A 26,464-nucleotide genomic window follows, 5' to 3' on the forward strand; every position below is an offset into this window, starting at 1 on the left:
GTTCAACTATTTTACTTAAGTCATAATCATTCCTAATCTAAATTTGTAGGAATGTATTACACAGTCTAATCATTCACATATATTGTACTGCAGTCTCAATTTAGTGAAAAGTAAAAGCCATTCAGAAGGCAGAAATACGTTCAATGAACATCTCTCAGATTACAGTCCTTCAGTTTATAAAGCACAGCCGGGTTTTTTTGACTCAGGGGTTGGTGCTGTCTGCTCTGGTTTGGGTGCATTTCCAGAAGCTCCGTCACGTACAGTTAAAGGCTGAGGGAGTCCAGAGCAAGGTGAAGACGCTCCAGGCTGCAGGGTCAGGGCAAGGAAAGGGCTGTGGGTTTGGATTCGCTGCCCCTGATGACCCAGACACCCGGCTGGGGTGTGCTAACCCTTCAGCCTCACCGCCCCACCCCACCACTGTCCCTCCAGCTCTGCTCCAGTCCGGACTAAATGTGCCTTCACCTGAGCAGAACGTGCTCTTTCTGACTGCCGGGCCTTTGCACATGCCATTTCCTGAGCTGGGAACACTCTGTAGGCCCATCTTATCTGCCTGTCTCCCATTTGCCCCTCGGGTTTCAGCTTAGATGTCATGTCCTCTGTGAACCTTCTCCAAGAACCACTGTATCCGGTGGTGACTCTCCTGCACATCGTCAAGGTGCCAGGCTCCTCTCATCAGAGCAGCGGCCACTCTCTATTTGGCCGCTCTCTGGCTGTCTCTCCCACTGTACTACCAGCTCCTTCATGGCAGCGACTCTGTCTTGTCCCTAAGCCTAGTCCTGGTAGGTGCTCAGTGAATATTCATGGGGTGGATCAACAGCCCTGAGCATCTACGCACTGCTTCGCCCTCCTCCGACACTCTCAGAGACCTGGCCACACACCTGCCCCCAGACTTCCCTGTGAGCGCGGCCGGGTGTCCTCCTTGTCTGACCGAGGACCGCAATGAGCCCCCAGCAGGTCAGTGGCCAGGTGATGTGAAAGCCGGGCCTGACCACTGGCTCCGAGCCTCCCCGTGCACTGCCTTGTGATCGTTGCCTGTCAAGACGGGGAAGGGGCAGCGGCCAAATCCGCACGGCCCAGAAAAGGTGGGAAGGCTAGATGTGGCATCATAAAAATTGACTTTGAGGCCAAAAGACCCGAGTTCAACTCCCACTTCTGCTTCATCTATCGTGTGACTCTGAACAAGTCATCTGATTAATCTCTGAGCCTCTACTGTCAGGTTTATAAAGAGGAATGACAATACCTGCTACCTGTCTCAAAGGGTTGTAGAAAGATCGAATGACAAGCAAAGGGTGAGGAGGGTTACATATTTCAAGGTGGCAGTGCCCGTGTGAGCATAGAAGCCACAAGACACCCCCCAACTCATGTACAACAAGGGGGGCTCAGCCGGACAACCTTGTACTTGATCGTGAATCTCCAGCTCCAGTCAGGTTACCTAGTTGCCCAGTTACTTCATAAAGATTTAGACCAGGGAGGTGGCAGCGCTCAGCAATGTGAGTCTTACTGATTTGGGCTCTGAGTCTCTCATGAACTGGGACACGTGGGCGGGGGCCCCTCTGATTCAAGACCCTCAGGTGCCTCTTCCAAGCCAAACATCTTGCTGTGTTTTCCCAAACATGCACTGTCACCTGAGCTCATCCCTCACTTCCCATCATTGAAATGCGGCCCCATCGGGCAGGGATCCTGGGGCTGAAAGATGCTCTCCAACAGAGAGTTTGTTTTTAAAGAGAGGAAGTAAAGAATAATGTTCCTGTTCCAAGCTGCTGAGGGAATTGGGAAGGCAGACGGCCATTACTCAGGCTGGAGTCTTGCCAGGCCTTATGATATCATATTTATTTGCCAAGAAAAACACCTCCCTCACATCTCTCAGACAGTGAGGGGGGGCCAAGGCCCAACCAGTCACGGTTTGGGTGGAAGGTTGAAGACACACAGACCTCATGGCCTCATGATAACGGCAGCCATTTCATTAATAAAGTACTGTTTAGCTGGATGGGCCCCCAGAGTGTGCCAAGCATTGTGGACAGGTGAACAGACGGGCATGAAGGACTAGGCCCGGATCCCTTCCTTCCCTCGAGCCCTTTTTGTCATTTGGCGTGAAGGTGGAAAATCAAGCAGTTTCCTACCCAGTCCTCTGCTTCTAAACACTGTTAAGAAAAATGGGACAGATGAACCTATTTGCAAAGTAGAAATAGAGACACCAGGGGAGGAAAGGGGGGGGGTGGGATGAATTGGGAGATTGGGATTGACATATATACACTATTGATACTATGTATAAAATAGAGAACTAATGAGAACCTACTGTATAGCACAGGGAACTCTACTCAATGCTCTGTGGTGACCTAAATGGGAAGGAAATCCAAAAAGAAGGGGGGATATTTGTATACGTATAGCTGATTCACTTTGCTGTACAGTATAAACTAACACAACATTGGAAAGCAACTATACTCCAATAAAAAAAAAAATAGATTGCAGAAAAAAAGTAAAAAAAAAAACAACAACAACGAAAAAAACCAAGGGATAGAAGCACATCCTGTGGATAAAGGTCCACAGACTGTCCTGGTAAAGGTTCGTTCCTTTATGACACACTCCCAAGACCCACACAAACGAGTCCAGAGTTGTCTGATAGCTAATGTATTGAGTTCAGTGGCCGTTACTGGGGTCTGGCCCTGTTGGTTGTGAGACGCTCGTGGGACAGACATCTGACCTGCAGCTGTAACGAAGTCATGATGAGGAAGCTCTTCCCAGATCTGAACAAAACCCCTCCTGCATCAGCTTCCGTCCAGTGGGAGAGAAGGAGGGGAGCTGGTAGGGCCGAATCTGTTATTCTGAGCACCTGTTACTGGAGGAGAGTTGAGCCCATGTGGAGTATTTGGAAGAGCCACCTTTGCTGTGCTGTATTCTGCTGCCTGGACGGCAAGACTGTGCCAAGCCCGCGACAGGGGCCAAGCCAGAGAAACATGTACAAAATGGGTTTTCAGGCCCCTGGGGACCGCATAATGGGAAGGGAGGAAGTGGGTCATCTGAGAGTCCAGCAGTGTGAGCTTTGACAAGCTCCAGAGTCAGCAGGAAGGGAGAACATCAGCAGGAGTTGGCCGGACCACATAGACCTATTGTACAGGATCTAGATCTGGGCAGCAAAGGGGTGGGAACCCCAGTGCCTGGGCTCTGGACCACAGGCTGGATACTCTCTCCCTAGCAGCCAGACCGTGCTCCCAGGGTCCATGTGTATTATTTATTTGCCTCTCTTGAGCACACAGCCCATGCCTGCAAGCGTGCACCGGGCGCCCTGACCCCCGCCAACCTGCGGTTCTCGAATTTCTCTCACGAGGACGGCTTGGTGGCAGTTACACCATCTCATTTTCCTGGAGGTCCTGAGGCGCGGCCACCAGTTTGCGCACGCTAAATGTCAGCTACGTTAAACTAACACATTCCCATCATTGAAAAACCCTATTTACACATAATAAACATGGGGATAGATGCCACAGAGGAAATAATAGCGTATTGATTAAAACGATGGCCTGTAATGCCCTCTGAAAGGCTGGCACTCACCAGCAGCTTCCCCAGCGGCCGGCTCACAGGCAGCCTCGCCCCCCGGGCAGCCGCTGGCTGCCACTCCCCAGACGGAGCAGGTGGGCATTTCCGTGGGCCTCCCCGTGAGGAGCCCTTGCTGCCGGCCAGCCACTGAGCTCAGTGACTGATCCCCTTGTACCCCCATAGCAGCTCCTCGAGTGGGTGGTATCGTTATTTTCGTCTTACAAAGAAGGAAGGCGAGAAGTTAAATGTCTTGCCCGGGGTTGTGCAATTAATAAATGGCGGGGCTGGGATTAGAAGCTGGGTCTGCTAAGTCCATAGCACATCCTATCCACATTAATCTAGCCTCCTTTGTGTATTGGTTTTATATCTAAGTATGTAGATACGTAGACGGGAGTGAGAGAGAAGCGCCTTGTGTTAGTCCGTACATTAGGCGCTGGGGGTCTGGACGAGATTGTTATCGCTGACTTGGCGGTGTAGGTGGCACGGCGGTCTGTGAGCAGTTCCACCTTAGCTGTGATCCCAGCCACCCTGGGCTGGGAGGAAGGCCGGCAGTTTGGCAAACCTGGAGGTCTCAGAATCTCAGAAATGGAAAATCTCATTTTAGAAAGGTAACTCGTTGCCCTAGAGCGGCTGGCAAGCCGAGAGCAAGGGCGTATTTTCCCTGGTAACCACAAAACCCCCCAGCGCCGAAGGAGTCCACAGCCAGCTGAGGACAGCAGGAGGGTCTGTGACCACAGGTCGGTGGGTCGGATGGAGGAGGCTCCCGCCGAGAGGGCACGGGAGGCGCGGGGAGCAGGCCAAAGGTGTCAGGGTTATTTTCCATGATGCCGAGTAGCTGGTGTTGGGCAGCGGGGGATGGGGGTGTCTGGTGGCCAAGGACGGACAGCAGTACCCCCCCACCCCCCGTCAGGAACCAGAAGCTCTTCTCTGTGCTGTCATTTACTGATTGTGTGACTTTGGGCAAGTCCCTGACTCTGTCTGAGCCTCAGACCAGGAAGAGGGATAATCCTACTTCTTTGTCAATGTTGTAAGGACTTAGGAGGGAAATGAGTGTGACTGCAAGAGGTGCTGACCTGTCGTGCGGTCAGCTCTCGATGGACCTGAGTGCAGAAGGGGTGCTCGGTCCTCATGGGACCCAGGCCTGCGGAGACCCCAGAGACCTCTGCATTCAGCTTCCCCCTTCCCCACGTGACCCGGCGCTGAGGGTGTCCGCCTGTCCCTGCAGAGCAGCTGGAGTTGGAAGGTAAATGCACAGAGTTTGCGTCTGCCGAGATCCTTGCTTTGCAGCGTTTTGCTTTCTTCTGCTGTAGCGGAGGATTTCCGCTAAAGCCTTCAGCTGGGTCTGAATTATTGCTTCCGGCAGCATCAGGGGAGCGCGTTCTGATACCAGCTCACACAGGCAAAACACGGAAGGCAGAAACACAAACCGGGGCTTAGGGAGGCTGGTGAAGGCGGCCACGGGGGCCGCTGGCGGCACTCGGCAGCCTCGCAAACAGGCATCCTCGGAGCGGGCAGTCGTCGGGGAGGAACCTTCGTGTGACCCGAGCAGGGAGGTCCCTGCGAGTTCACCCCCTGGTTGGAGAGATGAGAAACCTGAAGTTCAGGGAGCTTCAGTGATTTGGTCAAGGTCAGACGAAAGTAAGGCCAGATGAAATTCACAGGCAGACCAGGGCCAAATAAAGGGGAGAAGTCTGGCTTTGGAATCAGACAGACTCGGGTTACAACCCTTCTGCCCCTTAGCTGTGTGACCTTAGGCAGTTTGCCGAGTCCCGAGAATCTGCGTCCCCATTTGTGAAATGAGACTATGAATACCTACGTCGTAGGACCAGGGGGCCACAGGCCAGGTCTGGTCTATCATAGGCCCTCAGTAAGTGGGAGCCCTTTTCCAGCACCCTCTCCCCTCTCCCCTGGGGTGTCTCTGCCTCATCAGGACACGAGCAGCTCTCCGTGTGCGATGCTAAGTGTCTTACTCTGGCCCTGAGGCCCAATCCTGGCTCAAGAGGAGACTCCTGGGTTAGGCCCTGGCCAGGAGTAGGGCAGAGTTCCCCCAGAAGAGCCCAGGGCTTGTTCTTCCTTCCTGGACTCAGAGAGGAGACCGGGCGGTGCCGTCCCAGCCGGCCCCTCCCTACAGGAGGCTCAGTGCGTGAATCCCAGGAACCGTGTAGGGCTTTGCCTGGGCCAGTTGGAGACCCTCCATGGCAGGAGGAAAGGAGATTCCAGGCTCCATCCTCCACATTCACAGTGCTCCACAGTGAGCCTCAAGCCACCTTCCCAGATTTCCCTCAGACCCGCCTCCCTGCCACACTCAGGGCTGCCTCTTGCCCCTCCCTACCCTGACCCTGACCCTTCACCCAAGCCGTTCCTCCTGCCTGGAACGCTCTTCCCTCCTGTACGGACCAGTCCCCATCATCCTCTGTGGCCCGGTTCTAGCCCCAGCTCCTCCACAAAGACCTGCCTGGCCAGGCCAACCACGATGGCTGTTTGCTACCCTTTGTGGGTGCCCCTGTGTCCCCAACTATGGGGGCCTCGGGTGAGCTGACACGGAGCCTGGTGCATCTGTATACTTTCAGCTTTTGTTCAATGTCCATCCCATTCAGCAAGTATGTGTTAATCTCTTATCATAGACCAGTCACAGTGACAAGCGTCAGGTATGAAAAGGTGACGTGGCCCCCGTTTTCAAGAACCTTACCATCCAAGGAGATAGGCAGACACGTGAGCAGATACCTGTAACACAGTGACAGAGGAAGGGCACCGGGAGCCGAGAGGGTGTTACCACTGCTGGTAACCTGTGGGCATTGTCCAGATCCAGGTGCAAATCCAGATGTGGAGAAAGACACAAATGCCATCGTGCTCAGGGAGCTTCTGCCCAGGACTGAAGTCACTTGGGCCCCCTGTGACGTGGCCCGTTCCCTCTGTTCCTCGTCCCTCATGCTCTGTCTCTCTAGCCAACCTCTCCCGCTGGCTCCCTGCTTCATCCCGAGCCCCATCCCGTTCATGAGAGAAGTTACTGTTTCAATGAGAGCACGGGTCCTGGGAACTCGGAGCGCCCTGATGAGGAAGGCCCAGTAGAAACCTAGTAAGTAAATCAGAGAGATGAACGCTCAGACAACAAGCAGGAGGGTTTGGGGAGGGTGGAGCTGCTGCCCGGGGTACCTGGGAAAGTCATAATTGACAGAGCAGCCTCAATTCTCCCAGCCCCGGATGGAATCTTAGAAATTGGATTTTATACTCACCTGTGTTCAGGAACTAACTACCCTCCCAAATGGTCAATTCCAAGAGCTCTTGGTGGAATCCGCTGGGGGCCACATTGCCATCAACTGTTTTCGTCTCATCCTCAGGGCCACGGTGGCTGGCAGGAAGGAAGGCCCTGCAGAGGCCTGGTGAGCTCTGGCACTGAGACCTCCGCCGGTGACCGAATCACGGTGACTGTGCTGGGGGACAAGCACCGGCTTTGGGTTTGATCCAGATCTGGGTCCCCTGTCCTCTGGCTGTGTGGCCCCAGACAATGGTGCCCCTTTGCCAATCCTCAGTGTTATCCGAGTTAATGGAGATAAATTGCGTGAAAGGAACGCAAGGGTAGAAACGTGCTCGTGGACGTGGCTGTCCCTTTCCTTCTCAGAGTCAGAAGCCCAGACCCACTGGGATACGAGAGGCTGGAACTTTCACAATTTCTAAAGCGTGGGCCTGTTTTAGAGACAGAAGAAGCAGGGCATGTGCGGTCCAAGGTGCAGAAGGCTGCAGGGCAGGAACAGTTTGTCACTGAATGCAGAGAACCCTCCCTGGGGGGGTGGCAGATTCTGGGCCACAGGAGCATCGTTACAGCCCCTCCCCCAGGGCCTGAGAGCAGCAGACACATGTGCACACGTGCTCACTCACACACCCGCACGCTCTCACACATGCGAGACACTCACTGTTCACTGCATGTCCACCCCACAGGGACACGCACGCCCATCTTCCCAGCCATCCTCCCCTCACGGAGGTGCACATACACGCTCCCCCGTATGAGATGCCCAGGTGGAGGTCACACCAAGGTCAGATCTCTGTCTTTCCTTTCCTAGACGTGTGAAGCAAGGATTCCTCCGGGGAACTCCCATTTTGCCCTCCTCCTTCTTCTCGAGATGCTGAGGAAGGAGTAGTGAGTGAAAACAGGACCCTGAATGTGCAGAGAGGCCAGGGGGCCCTTCCTGGGCTGCTAGCATCCCAGGCCCCAAACTCCCAAGGGTTGTTCCTCTTGCAGAAGAGAAAGACCGTCTGCTCAGCTTCTGAGTCGTCAGCTGGAAGTGTGATTGGCCTTGCTCTGTGTGGCCCTGGGGGCAGATGTGGGATGAATGAATCACAGTTGCAGGGCAGTGGAGGACCTTTAAGCTAAATATAAAGGAACTTTAAAATTATTTTAGTTTTCCAAAAATGAAAAGCACAGCCTTGCAAAGTAATGAGCTGCCTGTCACCAAAAGGATCCAAGGGGAAACCATGGGACTACTTCTCAGAGATGCTATAGAGGGGTTCCTGCACCTGCTGTGAGGGTGCAGCTGAGTGACCTCAAAGGCAAGGAGTCATCACTCAGCATCTTGCCCAGCTACTCTCCCTGAAGGCAAGGATGAAGCCTAGAACAGAGGAAGGACGGCCAGTTTCTAGGATGCTGGGCTCCAGTAAGACCCTCCCCCACCTGGGTATCGGACCCTCACTGATCAACAGGTGGCCCAGACCTCCTTCTTCCCTGGATTCTGCCCCCTGTCGCCTGCCATCGACCTGAGTGCAGAAGTCCAGAGACTGAATCTGTTCCAGGTGATGAAATTCTGACATTTTGATGAATTTAGACCCAAACTCACTCAGCTTATCGATCCTAGAGAAAATGTTCATCCTCTAAAGACCACCCAACTGCATACGTAATCCATGGGCCACACACCAGCTCGATAGAAAATGCTGCCAAGACAAACATGTTGCAAAATCTTTATGGAAAGGGGGCTTTATGACATTCAGGTCCGCTCTTCCCTCCAGCCGGTAGGACCTCCCTGACACGTGGGGAAGTGTCCACAGAGGCTGAGGGGCGGTTAGAGGGAGTCACGGCTTCTGAGCCCACTTGGCTGCTGGCTGCTGACAGCTGTAGGACTGGTAACTAGCATTTACCTGCCCTGGGCCTCAGTTTTCTCCTCTGAGAAATGGGAGACTAACAGAGCCCTCACCAGTTCTGTGTGGAGTAAATGACCTAACTGTGTGTCGCGGCGCCCAGCACAGGGAGCAGCTCGCTAAGCCTGGTGGCTTGTCCTTCGGTTTACGTTCCAGATCAGAAAACCTCATCTGTGGCTCAGAAGTCTCTGGCACCTCAGCTGATTAAAAAAGCCCCAGAAACAAAGCAAGAGGGAAGAGAGGAAGCAAACTGACAAGCACGCGTGTGCGTGTGCACCCACATTCAGACCAGTGGCCACTCTGGCCCCAGCCTCACGCAGGGCCAGGTGTGGTGCCTGACACACACCCTGCCGGCGTGAGGTCAGCTCTACGGACAGCATTTTGCAGATGGTGTTGCTGAGGCCCAGTGACTTGTCCAAGTGATGTGACACTTCCTACCACTAAGTGATGTGTCTGAAACAGAAGCTCGGGAGGGCAAAGCATTGCCTGTCCATTCAGCACAACATCCACAGCAAGCAAAACCGACTCAGAGTGAACGCTCAACAAACGTGGAAGGAATGAATGAGTGAATGAATGGTGGATAGAAAAAAGAATCAAAGATGAAATTCTGAACGACTTGAAACTTAACCACATAAGTCTGACCTCCATGTAAGGCTGATTCGGGCACATTTCTGAAAAAGGAAGGGCCAGTGAAGGAAGCAGATGCACAGAGTCCTGTTCTCAAACCACCAAATAAACTCTCAGACCTAAGACCTCCCGTCGACCCCCAAGACATAAGGGTAGATAGTCCCAACCATTTAAGTCACTCATCATATGTGTTTATTGAGTGCCTACTATGTGCCAGGCTCTGTGCTAGGTAGTAGATTTGCAAGGATCAATGGAGATGGTCCCCGCCTACAGTCAACACGGGTGGTGCAAAAGATAATAAACCATCATTGCTTCTACAGAAGTCTCATAACTACAGTACTTGCAAGGTAGAGGGGTGTCCAGAGGAAGGGGTGCCCAGCTGCATGAATGGGTGAGAGAGAGCCACGTGGAGAGGGAGTTTCCTGGGGGTGGGGTGGGAGGTCTTGAACTATAAGTGGGATGGGATGGATGTTTGCAGGGAGTGCAGGAATCCCTAGTGGAAGGAACAGCGAGGTCCGAGGCACAGAACTAGTCATCACAACTAGCCCTGTGGTGGGGGAGAGGGCAGGTCGGGAAGCAAGACTGGGGAGGGATGCAGGGGAGAGCATCCCGCCGTGCAGGACTGAATGACGCAGCCCTGCCCCTGGTGGCTCTGGGCTGATCCCTCCCCTCCTCTGAGCCTTGGTTTCCTCCTCCATACAAGGTTGAAGGGGGTGATTTCTAAGTTCCCTTCCGGTTCTAACATTCTGTGACATTTCTGACTAATGCACAAGATCAAATATGTACACAAGACCAGAGGCATAAGAAAATACACAGAGAAACGTGGGTTAATCTAGTGCAAACAGAGTAAGACCTGAATAGCGTGGCTACGCTGGCAACTCCCGTTATACCTGTGGAGTCCTCCCCCAGGTGTACATCCTAGTTCCCAGAACCCCGTGGTCCCTCCCCAGCCCTCAAGGAAGGGGAGGTTCCCACTTGTCCCCTGGGAAGTCTCACCCATGTGAGCCAAATGCCCCCAGTTGGTGGTACAGAAAGAAGCAGTCAGGAGGGCCTCCCCCTCTTCGTGTTTGGCCAGGGGCAGGTGCTGAAAGTACACCTCAGCCCACAGGGCTCCTGACACTGAGAAAAAAATGCTTTGGTCGAGAGTAGTGGAAACCTTTCATAGCCCTCAGTTCCCTAGAGTCAGCACCATTTCTAAGCCACAGTCTCCGAGGAAGGGGAGGTCTTCAGACTCACCAAATCCTAAAGCCAGAGGGCTCTTAGGGATCCCTTTGGTGAGAGGTTATTAGTTTGGACGGGAAAGCACCAGCACCTTGGACAATACACGAAAGCCACAGTTTTCTCCCCAGAAAAAATGCCTGCTTACACCTCCAGAAGAGTGTAAGAGCCCCTGATGGAGGTCCCCTTGAGGTCCTCAGACACCAGGTGAAGTCTCCTCTCCTAGTTCAAACCCTCTCTTTTGCAAATGAGAAAATTGAGGCCCAGAAAGAGTAGGTGACTCACCCAAGATCACGCAGCTAATTAGAGCAAAGCCAGATCCCCAGGAAAACTGGGCCAGCGTCTGCCCCAAGCAGGGAGGCTCCCAGCAGGGCACGGCATCGCTGGCCCCTGACCTGGAGCTGGGCCCTAGCAGAGGCCATGGCTCAACTCCGGCAGGCAGCCGAGGAGAGGGGACCACCAGGCTCCCCGGCGGGCAGGTGCTCTCCTCTGGGTATTGGCCGGTCCCCAGAGCTTTTGGCTTCTGCTGCCTCTCTGTCTGTGGTCTTCCCTGTGGCCCCAGCCAGGAGAAGGGACTTGGGCCACGGCTCCCTGACTCAGCACCCTCCAAGGATCCGGCAGGCTCCATTCCGCTCTGCGCACAGAATGCTCCTTAGGCAAAACCGGGAGAACTGCATCTCCTTGCTGGCATTTGCAGAGCTAGCTGCCCGCATCCCCCCATAGTGTGAGCAGGAGACCTAGGCCTGTGAGTGCTAAAATGCTATGGGATGGGGGTAAGGTGGGGGGGGGTGGGGACAAGATTTAATAGAACTCAGGCTGTGAAGTCAGACAGACCCAGATTCAAATCCTGGCTCAGCCACTTCATAGATGAGCTGACATCTGGCAAGTTATTTAACCTCTCCAAGCCTCAGCATTCTCATCTGTACAATAGGCTCACCATGGTACCTCTTCAGAGGACTGGTGTAAGAACTAAAGGAGATAATTTATATAAAGTACTTAGCACCATGCCTGGTAAAACATTTTTGCTGCTTTTGTCACACTTCCCAAGGGGTCCCCAGTATTGTAGAGCCTCACCTTCAGAATCTCACACCCAGCTACTGGCTGACACCCTGGTAACAAGGGTGGGGAGAAATCCCCCTTCCTGCTCTTCCAAGTATTTGCTAAAGAGTGCAGCAGGAGGCCTCCACAGAAGGCTGGGAAGAACTTGCCACCCACTGAGAGGTCGTGAGTTTGCACCCACCCTTGGAGATTTCAAAGCAAGTCAGTCCTGACCTTTCCGGAACGGTCAAATGGCAGTTCCGCCAGGTGGCGAGAGAGTGAACACATGGTCTCCCATGGCCCTCTGCCATGTGTTTCTCTGCCAGGACCCGGCAGCTTCGGCTCAATGGTCAGCCGACACAGGATGAGGCCTGGAGGCGTGGTGACTCACCTGGAATGAATCGGAAACCGCAGGCGGAGGCCCTCAGTCACATCTGTGAAAGGCCTGGAAGCCAGAAACGGGGTAGACAGCCCTCTCCTCAAATATTAAGTCTCAGCTGGTGTGAGCTGGTGGCCCTGTTCTCGGGAAGGAGAGTGGGCGGGGGAAGAGCCCTGATGGCCCCTCTGCCGATCGCCCTGGTGTGAATCCTCCCACCGTGGCCGATTTGAGGCTGCCTATGAGGCATCACGGAACACAGTTGTCAGTGAAAAAACTGTTGCCTGCCATACCAGTAAACAAAGGATGTTGCAGCCGTCAAGCCATCACATTACAGCTGCCCCTACAGTGAGCCCTGAGGGAACTCAGGATGGAAACAGGATGCCCACCATCTAGCAGTCAACCACGGCAGTCATCCCCGACGGCGTAGCCTGGGCATACTCAGGATGAGACAGCACAGGATATGGGCCTCACAGAGCTGAGGTGCACATCAAAGGAATGAGCCCAGACTTTTGCATCTTCCCATATAGAGAAAAGCAGAAAAGTACTAAATTCCTTAACTTGAGATGTCTGGTTTCCTTTAATTTACTGTAATCTCTTGATGTTCAGGCTACCTGGTCTTTTTTGCAAAAACTCCTGTGTATACCGGCTCCCCACCGGCCTCTTCCGAGCAGTCTCTCAGAGCTATCTGAGGGGCTGCGTCCCAGGTTTAAACTTTCAGTTTCGTCTGCCAAATAAAACGGAATTCTCAAGTTTTCTGTTGTGCATTTTTTTTCAGTCAACGCAGTAATGGGAAGAGATACCCACGTCGTCCCTCCCAATCTGGTGCTAGGTCCCCACTCCACCTGCTGAATGCAGCCTATATCCCAGGCCCACAGGACAGGCCAGGGGACTAGGGTCCTGGGCTCCAGTCCCACCTGAGTCCTTGTGAAGAACAGGCCCTGGGCAGCTTGCCCTGAGACCAGTTCTTCCTTCTACTGAGTTGCCACCTGCCTCCCTGTAATCTGCACCCCCGTCCAACCTCTTGCCAAAGCCCTGCGGTCAGTCTCCTCTCTGCTACCTGCCCGACCCCGACCCTCACCTGTGCCTCTTTAGGCCAGGCTTCCTGTCCCTTGCTGGCCTGGCACCATCCTCCAGGCGCTCCCAGCTTTGTCCGTGTGCCCCTTAAAGGAGGGCTTACAGAGCTGCGTGCCATCTTCCCTGTGTTCTGAGCAGTGCCAGGTGGAAACTTCCATCCTCTGCTTGAACTGGATGTGTCATGAGAGGCTTTTTATCTGGGTCTGTCTGAATATTTGTTCTGACTCCTGACTAGTTTCAAAGACCCCCGAGAGCACGTCTTAACCTTCTTTCCCTGCCCAGCTCCTGGTATTCACCCTGCACTCACGCCGCAGTTACTCACAGCTGCTGGCGAGGTTGGCAATGACCGTCTTCAGGCCTTTTGCTCTTCTGATTCTGCACAGCATCAGCCTGGGACCTACACTCCCATGCCAGCCAGGAGTGGCAGCCCCATCAGGTCCACCACGACCCAGGGAGCTGGACACAGCCGCCCCCAAGCTGCTATGGGCATCATCTTTACAACAGTTTGGGAGCCTTGATTCAAACTACAGAACCAGAGCCCTCAGGCAAACCTCCTGCCTAGAAAATTTTATTCTTTTTTTTTTAATATTTATTTGTTTATTTGGCTGCATCAGGTCTTGGTTGCGGCACGTGGGATCTTCATTACAGCACGCAGGCTTCTCTCTAGTTATGGCACATGGACTCTAGAGTGCGCGGGCTTAGTTGCCCCATGGCGTGTGGGATCTCAGTTCCCCAGCCAGGGATCAAACCCACGTCCCCTGGGTTGGAAGGAGATTTTTAACCACTGGACCACCAGGAAAGTGCCTAGAGAATGTTATCCTTGTCTTGACTTGTAGCACACCCCTGCTCTTTTTTTTTTTTTTGGCCACGCCACGCAACAGGTGGGATTTTAGTCCCCCGACCAGGGATCGAACCTGTGCCCCCTGCATTGGAAGCACAGAGTCTTAGCCACTGGACCGCCAGGGAAGTCCACCCCTGCTCTTTGTAACAGTATATTGTGTTACTGTTCTAACTGACTCTCATGTATGGGGCACTTACAAGGCACCCAGCCTTGGTTGCGTGCCTTTGGACAGGTAATAAGGACACACCTCTCCTTACCTCCCAGCGCTCTGCGTCAGTCTCCACTCTTCATCACAGACCAGGAGGTCTGCATTTCACAGATCAAGGAAACAGTGAAGGTGGACCCTCAGATCAAGAGCCCAGAGACAGTGGAAGGCTCCACATTACTGTGTGACACGTCCCACAGATCGTGGGGTCAGTGGTCCAAGCTTCCTGGGCTGGCTTCCCTTGGTCTCAGGAGCAGGGAGAGGACCTGGCCGTCCTGTCCAAAGCCTGGAAGCCAGGTCAGCTCAGGACCTCCTGCTCACCAGGCCCCTGGGTTTAAAGGCCCCTCTGTGTCTTAGACTAGCCTACCTCACTGTGCCCTCCAGCCAGAGAACCTTCTCCAGATTAACCAGAGGGATAAATGCTCCTGCAGGTCAGATCTGAGCCACCAGCCTCCTTCCCAAGGCTATGATGTCCTCTGTGGACTGGCCAGGGCCCGAGTCAAGGTCCCTGGTGGTTTCTTATGGGCAACAGGTCACACCTGTTGGGATCATGGATTCCCTCCGCCCACGTGCACTGAAACCTCTGAGCTCCACTGCCCCCAAACAGAGGAGGAGTGGTCCGGGCCTTTCCTGGTACCACCCATGCCTGCTCCCAGAAGTAGTAAACAGCCCACGGGTGACCCAACCAGCAGGTGGTGAATAAATACCATTTTCTCTTCAGGGGAGAATCGTTTAGGTGTCAGCTGGAGTCTGGAATTCCCTCCCATTCTCCCACCGTGATATGCAAGCATGTGCCTTCCTCTGCCTCTCTCACAGCATCTCAGCAACCTCGTCCTCTGCCCTGGCAGGGTTGCCAAGTTGATAGCCCCGAATGGGGTCACCTCTCCGGGGCTCAGCTATTGATGTGTGCAGAGCTCTCGCAGCCCCTGGCACGCCTATTAGCATTCAGCCTCCTGCCGGGCTGGCCTTGTGGTAAATAAACTTTCATGTTCTTTCTAAGTGATGGCTGGTGGTTCAGAATCGCTACCCTGGAACTGTTTGAGGTTGATTCCTTAATCAAAGCTCTCAGGCTCTCCTCCACCCCCTCACCGCTGAAAGGTTATCATTAAAGAGAAGAAAGGCGCTTTGATTTCTGTTGCTGGGCTGCCAGCTTGGATCTGGGGCGCTGGGGGGAGGTGAGGAGGCTTGGTTTTACCCCAAGCCTTGTGTGCAAATCTTAGCTCTGCCAGCACCAGCTGGGTGACTTGGGGCAAGTTGCAGAGCCTCTCTGATCCTCTGTACCCTCCTCTGGGGCTGTCTCAGGGATGGTGAGGTTCAAGGAGACCTTGTGTGTGACGGGTGCTGCTAAGCCTGCCAAGCCCTGTAAGTGTGTTCATCCTGATACCCAGTAACAGCCGTATTCTCAGACCCATGTTCAAGTCCCTTAGGGGCAAGGGGCTTCCATGGAGCTTTCTGGAAATAGTGGACCTTCCATAAGGCACCTTGGACAAGCACAGGGGATTAGAAGCAGCCCGTGGCATTCCCCTTAACCCACTCCCAGAGGTATCCCCCAGAAGGAGCTCAGCCGGTGCACCTGCCTCCCTCTGCCTTCCTCGCCTCCCCCTCTCCTGTCCACATCTGTGCTTTTTGACGGCAAGAGAAACACGGGGCTGGGGCCTCCACGTAGCTAGATAAATAATTACTAAATAAATAAATAAAAATAAACAAAGAAAGCCTCCAAGGAGCTTGAATTGCTGCCGTGCTGAGAGGTAACTGGCAGATTCGATTTAATTATAAGATACAGAGTTGTAATGGGGTGTGTGGAGCTCAAGGAGGATTGCAGTAAAGGGAGGACGGCAGGGTTCCCTGCCTTCCCCGCCGGCTCCTCTGCGAACCCCACCATCCACTTTCCTGCCTTGCCGGGTGGGCGGGAAGCTGGGCACTGCCCTGGGGGACGAGGTCTGGCCAAGCCTGGTCCTCCCCTCCTCGCCAGCCCCACCCGCAAAACGGCCCAAGTCACGATGCGCCCGTGGACGGCCCTAGGTCGGAAGTGGGGACGGAGGGGCAGAGTCAGGGGGGCTGCACACTCACCCACACTCTCCTCCTCGGCCCCAGGGGAAGGCGTGCAGCTTCTGGCTGGACACAGCCCACGCAGCCAGGCACGGCGTGGGGACCGGACTGTGAACAAGGCGGCTGTGCCTGTCCTGGCCTGGGGACAATAACGTGCCAGCACCTGGCCTCCCTCCTGTCCTGCTTTTCTACCTGGAAAGTGGAGGACGCGCCCTCCAGCTCACTGAGGCCTAGTCTACCCCCTTCCACCCCAAAGACCCTCAAAGACCCGACGCTCCCCGCACTCCTCGGACACATTTCCCTGCTTTCTGCCCTCTTCCCTTGTGCCAGGTGAGAACTGACGTCTCCCTCCACCCCAACCCTGTCCAGCGGGATGTGGGCTTGAGGACAAAGGCTGGCCATTCCCGCCCGATTCCAGTGAGAAATGCTTTAAATCCAGCTCATGGCCTTTATGGGACCCTCTTGGTTCTTCCTCAGCCTTTATGATTTTATTTGGGCCGTAAATGGGTGACAGGGGGGTTTGTAAGCACAAAACTAAACAACAGCAGTGCCCCTGCTGTCCCCCACTCCCACTCCCACCCCTCCATGCTTCCCTGCCCTACCCTCACCCCCTGCCTCTCTGGAGGCCACCCTTCCTTCTCCAGGTCTGGACTCACCAGGGACCTGGTTCCCACGAGGGCTTCTCAGAGCCCCCCGACCACCTGGCAGTTCTGACCTAATTGGCCAGCACCCTCTGGACACACGTGGTCCCCTTCCTCCCACTGGGGTCTGTGCGGGTCACCTGAGCTGTGTGTGAAGCATCTAGGCTGCATCCTGGCAGAAGGGCACAGCCTGGGCTCTGGGATCAAATGGACCTGGATTTTAATCCTGTCTCCTCCACTTCCCAGGTGTGTGACTTCAGAAAAATTACCTAACTTCCCTGAGCCCCACCTGATCAATGGGGCTACGAACCTGTGTGAATAGCAAACCACAAATCAGTCTTACATTCATAGCCTCTTACTGGGGCTCTGCCTTCTGGCTTTCGATCTGGTATTGAAGAGAAGGGCAGGGGACGGGGTGGAAACACGTGGATGTGGGGAGACCTTGCAGGCCTCCCACTGCCCTCAGCCTTAGTCATTGGGGACTGTTTTGGTCCTACTAGAAAAAAAGAGAGGAGAGATGCCCTGTTTCTGCCTGGCCTCCCAGCGTGACTGACGGCCTGTTCCAGGCTGAGCATCCCCAGGGGCAGGGCCACAGCTGTCGAGTGTCAGCCCCATGCAGACGTTAGTCACCAACCCCCAACTTTCTCTTAGGAAAAGTCTAAAAGCCTTCCAGGCCTATGGCCTTCAGCAGTCCCCGTTCCTCACAGGCTAAGTAGACTGGTGGCAGGCCAAGGGGTTGAGGGGTGGCCTTCATGATCTCGTTTCTCCGTCATGCTCCTCCACAGAGCAATTAAGCACTGGGATTAGATATCCTAAATCAGAGATGGCTGAGGTTTTCTTGTACATGTGATAAAACTGCTTCCCATAAAATGTCTCCACCAACGTTATTAAACTTCCCCCAATTCCCTGCACCTCTCACAAAAAGATTATACTAGTAGCGCAAAGAACCTTTTTTATAATCAGTTTTCTTGGCCTCCACATTTACTAGCTTTGACCCTGAGTGAACATTTAATCTTTTGGATTACCAGTTTCCTATTATTAGGAACAATGATAGTACTTACCTTACAGAATTTTTATGATAGAAGATAATGCATGCAAAGTACTCAGCCCAGAGACTAATCAATCGTAAGTAATCAGTAAATGGCAACTTTAATTGCACTGGTGAATTAAGTGAGCTTGGCCCCAGGGCGGGTGATACCAGCCAGTGGAGAGGGGTAAGGCAAGGCTGCATCCAGCCCCCAGGGGAGGAGTGGGCAGCCAGTGTCCCAATTCCAGGGTGCAGAGGGGTGTGGTAGACTCTGCTGACCCTGGGGGCTGCACTGATGCCCAAGTGGCCCAGAGGAAGGCCACATCCCGAGTCAGCTGGTGGCCGCACTGGAACGCTAAGCAATTAATCCGCTGGGAGAAAGACCCCCAGGCAGCATCTGAGGGTAGGAGATGAGCCCAGCCTCGAAGAGAGAGATAAGAAGGATGATAAGAGCCCAGCAAGGTCTCAGAGAACCAGCCTGGGGTCTGAGGCTCAGAACTGGTGAGGAGTCGTATCTCACAGAGAAGGGGGACCGGCACGGAAACCACCAGGCATGGAGTCAGGCACACAGGTGTGCCCAAGCTTCACCACTCACAGCTGAGGGACCCTGGCAAACTCCTTACCCATCTAAAATGTCCAGTTCTTTACAAACAAAGACAGGAATAGTAATACCTAGCTTCATAAGGTCTGTGTGAGGGTGAAACGAGATGAGAAAAGTAAATGCCCAGGGCTGTCTTTTTCCTGCCCACAATGTACAGACTCGGGGCAGTGAGCAGAGATTTGGAGAAGCCGGAGGACTGGGGGCCACATGGGATCCTGCAGGCACATGGGATCTGGGGCCAGGAGCAACACAGACAATCGTGGGCCCCACAGCTGGTGGTGAGGAATTTGCTGATATGCTGCCTGCCTTGGCCGCACTGGGGTAGGGCCATGCCAGGCAGTAAATGGCACGGCTGAGGCAGCTGAGAAGGCGGGGGCTGGCAAAGGGCTGCCCCGATGTTGGTCCTTGCTGTCGTAGGGAGCCGCAAGGTGCTTACCATCAGGTTCCTGAAGGAGCCTTGCGCCCTGCAGGAGGCAGTGAGGATGGGCTGGTGGCCACAAAATATTTTTGGAATTAACGCAATGATTGCCAACTCTTCCTAAAAGAGGGTCGCTTGATGTGAGCTTTTTATGTAATTCATTGTTTTAAAAAATTTAATTTAAGACCACGGGTGTTTCAGATTTCTCTTAGAAGAATTTAATTGGTATGTAATAGCATAGTTAATTAAATACAAATCAATTGTTTAAGAGAACTAATTGATAGTTAACATGAAGGTGAAAAACTTAGTTCTAATATAATTAACTCATTAAATAAGCAATGAAAGAGCAATTATGTCTTTACAACAATGTAAAGTTTATAGTGCTTTAATAAACTTAGCATTAGCAAGCAATGCAATTCAAAAATTATGAAACAGGTATTATTGGTCTATTAAACATTTATTACTTGTCCTAGAGGCCCAGAGCCATGCACTAGTCAGGATTAATAAACCTTAATATCCCACTCTTCAGGACTCTTTCCTAGAGAGGTCGATCGGAAAACTGTGATCTTTGCGTGATTTATGGGCACCCTTATTGCCTAGGATGTGAGTAATTATGCTGAAAACAGGACCAGGCAAACCCGATGCAGAAAACAGTTTAGCAGAATCATAGTGAGAACTTGCCAAACATGAGACTCCAGCATCCTGCCACCAGGGGGCTCTCACCGGGCAGAATGGCTTGTGATGAACAATCACTTATGAGAGAGGCCATGGGTACAGACACCCAACCAAGGCAAACCCCAGACAAATCTGCAGCCCCCCAGGTCCTTTAGGAGGGCCACCCCACCACCTGAGCTCCTTTTTCCTCCTCGGGACCCCTACAGCAATTATTGCCGTTCATGTAGAAATGACTCCAGCCCTGTCTCATGACGCTTCTTTAACTGAACCATTGCTTGTCTTTGACTCTACCTTTTCACAGGTGTATGCCTTACATAACCAACTGGATCATAATCTCATTGGCAGAGGAAGCTTGTGTTACATATTTTTGTCTTGAGCATCGTGCCTCTCGAGTGTTCGTGGGTTGGATTTTATAGCTGCCGCATTTTGTAAATACTTGCTGGTTATGGAGCGGTGGTAGCCGCACTATAGCAGAGGTTACCTGTATCATCCCACTGCTTTTTACATAATTCATCACATTATGAATTGGTCTACAGACCAAGATATTTGCTCTCCGAGATCGGTGAAGCTGGTTAAAAATGCATTTCTTCAGATCTGAACTTGTGCTCATGTAATCATCCAGGACCTGTTCACTTGGGGAATCCTTCAAATACAGGAAGTCCAAAATGCACCGTTGTCATGCGTAACCTCATAGGCTTCCTTTGTCAATCACTTCTTTTTTTTTTTTGGCTGCTTTGGGTCATCGTTGCGGTGTGTGGGTTTTCTCTAGTTGCAGTGAGCAGGGCTACTCTTCGTTGCGGTGCACGGGCTCTAGGCACATGGGCTCAGTAGTTGCATCATACAGGCTCTAGAGCGCAGGCTCAGTAGCTGTGGCGCACGGGCTTAGTTGCTCTGCGGCATGTGGGATCTTCCCGGACCAGGGATCGAACCGGTATCCCCTGCACTGGCAGGTGGGTTCTTAACCACTGCGCCACCAGAGAAGTCCCTGTCAATCACTTCTGACCCAGACCCCTCGCTTCCTGCAATCTTTCCCACTAAAGACCTGTGGTCATCGTTGTCCGCTTCCTCTGCCGGAGCCACTCTGATGCTTAGCTCCATTGTCTCGGTCAAGAATATCTCTCCAAGTCGCCATTTCCTCTCAGTCGCCAGCACCTCTGGTCCTGTGGCCTCGCCTGTGACACCCCCTGGCTGGTCCTCCTGACTCACTTCACTCTTCCAGCCCAGCTGACTTGTCTCTGCCACACTGACCTTCGAAGATGCCACCTAACAGCTCATTATATCACCTTGGACAGGGTATTTCACCTCCCTGAGTCTCCCCTTTCACATCTGTTTTAAAAAAAAAAAAAAAAAAAGGAGGGGAAGGAAGGGGATTTGATGATCTCTAAACCCCAGTCTGATATTCTGTTTCTGTTTCCTGAACTCTCCCTCATCAGTACTTCATTCGAGGCCCTTTTCATCAAATGCTGTCTCATTGGATTTGCATGGCAACCACGTGAGAAGGGTTTTACTACCAGTATCCATATTTCGTAGATGAGAAAACTGAAGCCCGGAGAAGCCCTGAGGACTGCTAAGGGCCGAAGCGCGGCTCCAGCCGGCAGTGGTGGTTTTACAGCACACGTGGCCTCCCCTATCCCCCAGGGCCCCCCTGTGACTGCAGCCAGGTCCAGCTGATGTCTTCTCCACCTGCTCTCTGGAACCATCTGGGGAGCTATTTTCAGCCCCTGCACTGCTCTCCTGTGTCAAGGTGGCGGGGATGTGGAGGCTCTGAATGTCTCTCTGAGAAGCCCAGGGTCCTTTCACCTGCTTTCTCCTCTCAGGCTGTCTTGGGAGAGCAGGAAGAGGGGGCAGATGTCAGCCCATCGCCTCCCGCCAGGAGTGTTGCAATAGTCTCCCAGCTGCGCTCCCTTGTCTGGTCTTACCTTCTCCCAGCCATCATCTGCCCCAGTGCTAATATGGTCTTTATAAGATGCAAGTCTGGCCTTTCTTCTGCTAAGCATTCTGTAGGAAAAGTCCAGACTCCTAGGCAAGGCTCACCAGGTCCTCCAGATCTGGTCCCTGACTCTGTCTCCTGCCTCGTCTCACTTTCTCTTCTCCCGAAATCTTTGCTGTATCCACACCAAACTGCCTGCCCATCATGCTCTATTTCTTATTCAGTAGGCTTCTGGGGACATGCTCCATCTAATAGCTTCAGGTGGTAAAGGGTTAGTCCTCAGCAGGCACCCCTGAACCATTGTGACTGGGCAAGTTGGGGACAGAAGGGCCCCCAGATGCACCAAATAGCCTCAGAAATGGTGAGGGATAGCCATAAAAAAGGACAAAATAATGCCATTTGCAGCAACATGGATGGACCTAGAGATTGTCATACTGAGTGTTATCACTTATATGTGGAATCTAAATAAAAGGGTACAAATGAACTTATCTACAAAACAGAAATAGAGTTACAGATGTAGAAAACTAACTTATGGTTATGAGGGGGTAAAGGGAGGGAGGGATAAATTGGGAGATTGGGATGGACACATACACACTACTATATATAAAATAGATAACTAATAGGGACCTACTGTATAACACAGGGAACTCTACTCAATCCTCTGTAATGACCTATATGGGAAAAGAATCTAAAAAAGAGTGGGTATATGTATAACTGATTCACTTTGCTGTACACCTGAAACTAACACAACATTGTAAATCAACTCTACTCCAATAAAAATTTTTTAAAAAAAGAAAGAAATGGTGAGGGAGAAGGACCTGGTACCTGTCCGTTGTCACCAGCTCGATCCATGGTTACTTCACAGCTCATTTGTTTCTGGCTGGGGCAGTAAGCCAGCACTCTTCTCGCCAATGTCATCCTCACGCTGGCAGCAGGAATGCTCACAGCATCCTGGATTGCCACCAAGACCCATAGCCGCCCTCCCTCCCCGCCCGCCCTCTTTCCCATCATCTCTTGTGCCACCACCCCCACTGTCCCATCTTAGCAGCCCCCCTGGCTGCTCTCCAATCAGTTGGTGCCTCTCACAAGCCTTTTGAGTGGTCATGCGATACTGCTCCCTGCATCCCCTGTGACCAAGGGATGGGAGTCAAAGAGTCGTGGCCAATGGAAATAGCCAGGTCCTATAGAAGACCAGCTTCTCCCCTCTTCCTGTCTATGTTAGCTTGCTAGGGCCGCTGTGACAAAGAGCCACAAACTGGGTGGCTTAAACATCAAAAATGTGTTGCCTAACAGTTCTGGAGGCTAGAAGTCCACAAAAGATGTTGGCAGAGTTGGTTCCTTCTGAAGGCTGTGAGGAAAGGCTCTGTTCTAGGCCTCCCTTCTTGGCTTATTGATGGCCGTCTCCATGTTTATATGTGTGTCTGTCCCAAATTTCCCCTGTTTATGAGGACACCTGTCATATTGGATTAGGGCTCCCCAATGACCATTTTAACTTGATTACCTCGGTCGAGTCTCTTTGTCCAGATAAAGGCACATTCTGAGGTATTGAGGTTACGACTTCAACATCGGATTTGGCGAGACACAGTTCACCCCACAGTCCCAGCCAGGACCACTGATCTCTGCTGTCTCTTCTCTGTCTTGAATCATGGCATCAGCAGCCCTGGGATCCCGGAACCTCCCCTAAGAATTAGCCAGAAATCAGACCTGGATTCTAGCCTGAGCACTATTACCAACTGTGCTTTGGCCTTGAATTGTCATTTTACTTCTCTGAGCCTGTATCTGAAACCAAAATGGAGGAAATCATTTCTGCCTTGCCTGCTTCACAGAGCTACTGTGAACACCCAATAAGATAGTGAATGTGACAGCATCGTGAAAAAATAAGTATCCCACAAATGTGAGGTAATATCACTGCACTATCATTATATGATTACTAGTAAGAATAAAGGAATCCTTGGGCTAGAAGAAGTCCCATCCTCACCCTCTGAAACTGAAGGAAAACCATTCCATTTATGAAGCCATCCCTTTTTATTCCTCCCAAGAGGAAACCTCACGCTTCCCAGACTCCTGTTCTGATGAATTACAATGTTCATTCACTTCAGACCATCTGCATCTACCTAATCCACTGTGCCAGGGTTTAGCCCACCTGATTTCACTCTGGCCTGGGTCGGGGAGAACTGATCACTCCCTATTGTTTCTTAGTCATCTCTTTCATTAAATCAGACTTTTCCCGATCAGTTGCCCCGTGCCAGGCACTGTGCTTAGGGCTAAGGACTCGGAGCCTAAAAAGGTACTAACCTCGCCCTTCTGTTGCTCACAATCTAGAGGCCGGGAGTTCCTGGGGTGCAATCTGGACTTCTCCCTAAGAAACACACCCCTTCCCAGGAAATGTTTCATTGTGTAGCAGTATGCCCTAATGCTTTGTTCTCCTGAGACAGCGACCTCCACCTCCCCATCTGCAGGTGACACTGGCCTTCTTTGCTCTGAACTGTCCTTTAAGCCAGGATGACCCCATTCACATTAATCATTTCCCATGGGTACGTTCAGCGCATCTGGTGGTTCTGCTACTGATTAGTCCTCAGCCAAAGGCTGCAGCCCCAAAGTCTACGTGGAGAAGACCCCATCATCTTGCCGTTCTAAAATAGGCATCTAGGACCCTGACTCCACCATCGGTCCCATGCCATGTGACAAGGAAGGTCGCAGTCTGGTGGCTGGTCTAGATCACAAAGTGAATGATTCCTGTTCTTTCTATCACATTCTTTCATCTCTCCCCTAATAGCCTGGTTGATCTGGCTTGGTGATGTTTTCCCAAGAAGATGCCATTGGTTCCTGCTTCCCCCCGGTTCTCTCTCTGGTCAGTATCTTTGACCACACCCATCCTCCCCACCTGTGTTTCCAGATTCTCCTCCCCTCCCCCACTTTGGCCCCTGGCCCGCTTCCTCATATGGAACCAATGACCTCTAATTTAACTCTGCAAAATCTCTCCCAAGAACACCCCAAATTTTCATATATGGATAGCTAGCTAATTCTCACTTTGCTGATCCCCCAACCTGCTCTTTCTTGCAAAGATCCCAGTGGCTTCTCCCCACTTCTCAGTAAAGACTCAGTCAGAGAGCCCTCTCACTTAATAAATTTCTGCAGTGTGCTTATTAGTGCCTTGTAATGTAGCCGCCTAAATAATTAAGACTAACCGACAAGTGTCAAATTAAATGAGCCAAATACATTGAGAAATTGCCTGGTCCTCCATTTCTTTTATTAATCAGGTTTTTTTTTTAAACTTCTTTTCCTGCTCATTTGCAAAAATCAAACATGGTCAGTGAGACTCTTAACTTATAATAACCGTGCGTACGTGCAGCCTCTTTCCTTGGGCGAGTCCCCCTGGGGGCATATTACATGACATAGGACGGGGCAGGGGGGAGGGGCTGCAGTGGCAGAGACAGCCGACCCAGATAACACAGAGTCAACAGGTTGTCCACGGTCTCGAAATTTTTAGGAGAATCACGCTTCCTCCATTTCCTTGAGAGTCGAGGGGACTGTCCAGGAAGCCCAACACGAACACTGGCCAAAATCCATCCGGCATCTTCTGCCCTCCACCCTTCAGTGCTCACCCGGGCTCGCTCCTGGGCTCAGTTCAAGAACCCAGGCTTCCTTTCTCATTAGGAGCTGCCGCTGACGTGCTTCAGATGAGCATCAGAAGTCAGTGGAAAATATAATAGGAACCATCGGCAACTGTATCATCCTGATGATGAACAATATGCGTGCAGTTCTGACGGGCTGGTGAACTCTGCCCGTCGTCAGCGTGTTGAGGTTTCAATACAGCGCCAGGCAAGAGGCTATTGTTTGCTGGCGCTCAGAGCGCCCTCACAGCCCGGGCTTCCGCCCCCTCCTGGCATGCCGCATTCCTGCCTCTTGAAGGTGCTGGTTAGAAAGGATCCACAAATATAGTAAGTAAACATCAAAGGGGCTTTGATCCGCACGGCTTTCAACAGAGCAGGAGCCCCTGAAGAAAGGGCCAAGGCCTTGGATGAGGGAACTTAACATCGTCAATTTGAGCGCCTGAGATGTAAGGCTGTTTGAAGTGGGGGCGTTTTGGCCGTGCCTTCAGACGAGCAAGCGTGGAGGGAAAGGAAGAGAAGTGAGTGCCTTTGGAAAAGGCACGCTCAGATGTGCTTCTCTGCTCTTTACTGATAGTCAATAAACCCCTTTAAAGAATCAGGAGATCAAAGCCTGCAACCTCCTTGGGCCATGGCTTCTGCCACCGCCCACCACGCTTTGTTTTCCTCTGGGGCTGGAGCCCCTGAGCTTGGCTTATCCGTGTCTCTTGGGCCCTTTCATCCTGCTGCCCAGAGAGGCTGGGCCTGGGCCACAAGAGGTGGGTGGAGGGGTAGGGGGGAGAACGAGCCCAGCCTCTCTATGCGCTGACAGCCTAGATGCAGACTGTCTAGGGCTCAGAGAAACACCCAGTGTCGTGGGAGAAGCTGCTGTGACACACCCCTCAGGGGGACCCTCCTTCTCTAAGAAACTGATGGAGAGAGTATCTGGGTGTCCAGAGAGCTAGCAAAGCCTGGAAGGAGCTGCAGGCACATCCCCACCTCCAGAAATCATACCCCTTATCCATTTACCCAGTTTATGGCAACTGCCACCATTTGTATGACTCCAAAGCAAAGAGGGAGGGGCGGGCAGTCTACGATAATCATGGGAAGTCATTTAACATCTTTGAACTTCAATTTTCTCATCTGCGTAATGTGAATAGTAATAACCGATCTGCCTACCTCATGCAGTTGTTGTGAGGGTCAAAAGAGAAACTTGGTGTGGAATTGCTTCAGAGCCCACAAGTGCTGAAGACAGGTGAGGAGCAAAGGATAAATACCAGAGAGGAAATCTTGCCCGGTTGGCTGAGGTACTCCAGTCCAACGCTCACACACAGTGAGCATTGATTTACAAGATATCGTGGAGGAGAAAATGGTCTCTTGCTTTCGCTACCTGGAATTGTTGTTCTAACTTGTTGTTCCACTGGGTCAAAGTCTTGTGGGACCAGAGTCTATGTCTTACGTCTCTCAGCCATCCCCACCCCTGTGTTCCACAC

The 26,464-nt window shown here is 52.4% G+C and overlaps 1 protein-coding gene across 4 annotated transcripts in view; it reads left to right on the forward strand.

The window, feature by feature from the left end:
- KIRREL3 (kirre like nephrin family adhesion molecule 3) overlaps positions 1-26,464 on the forward strand; it is a 555,536-nt gene that overhangs the window by 404,162 nt on the left and 124,910 nt on the right. The gene's annotated exons all lie outside the window — the stretch shown is intronic.

Source organism: Balaenoptera physalus (genome assembly GCF_965194825.1).
Source record: "Balaenoptera physalus genome assembly, chromosome: 10".
In the NCBI taxonomy this organism is placed as follows: domain Eukaryota; kingdom Metazoa; phylum Chordata; class Mammalia; order Artiodactyla; family Balaenopteridae; genus Balaenoptera; species Balaenoptera physalus.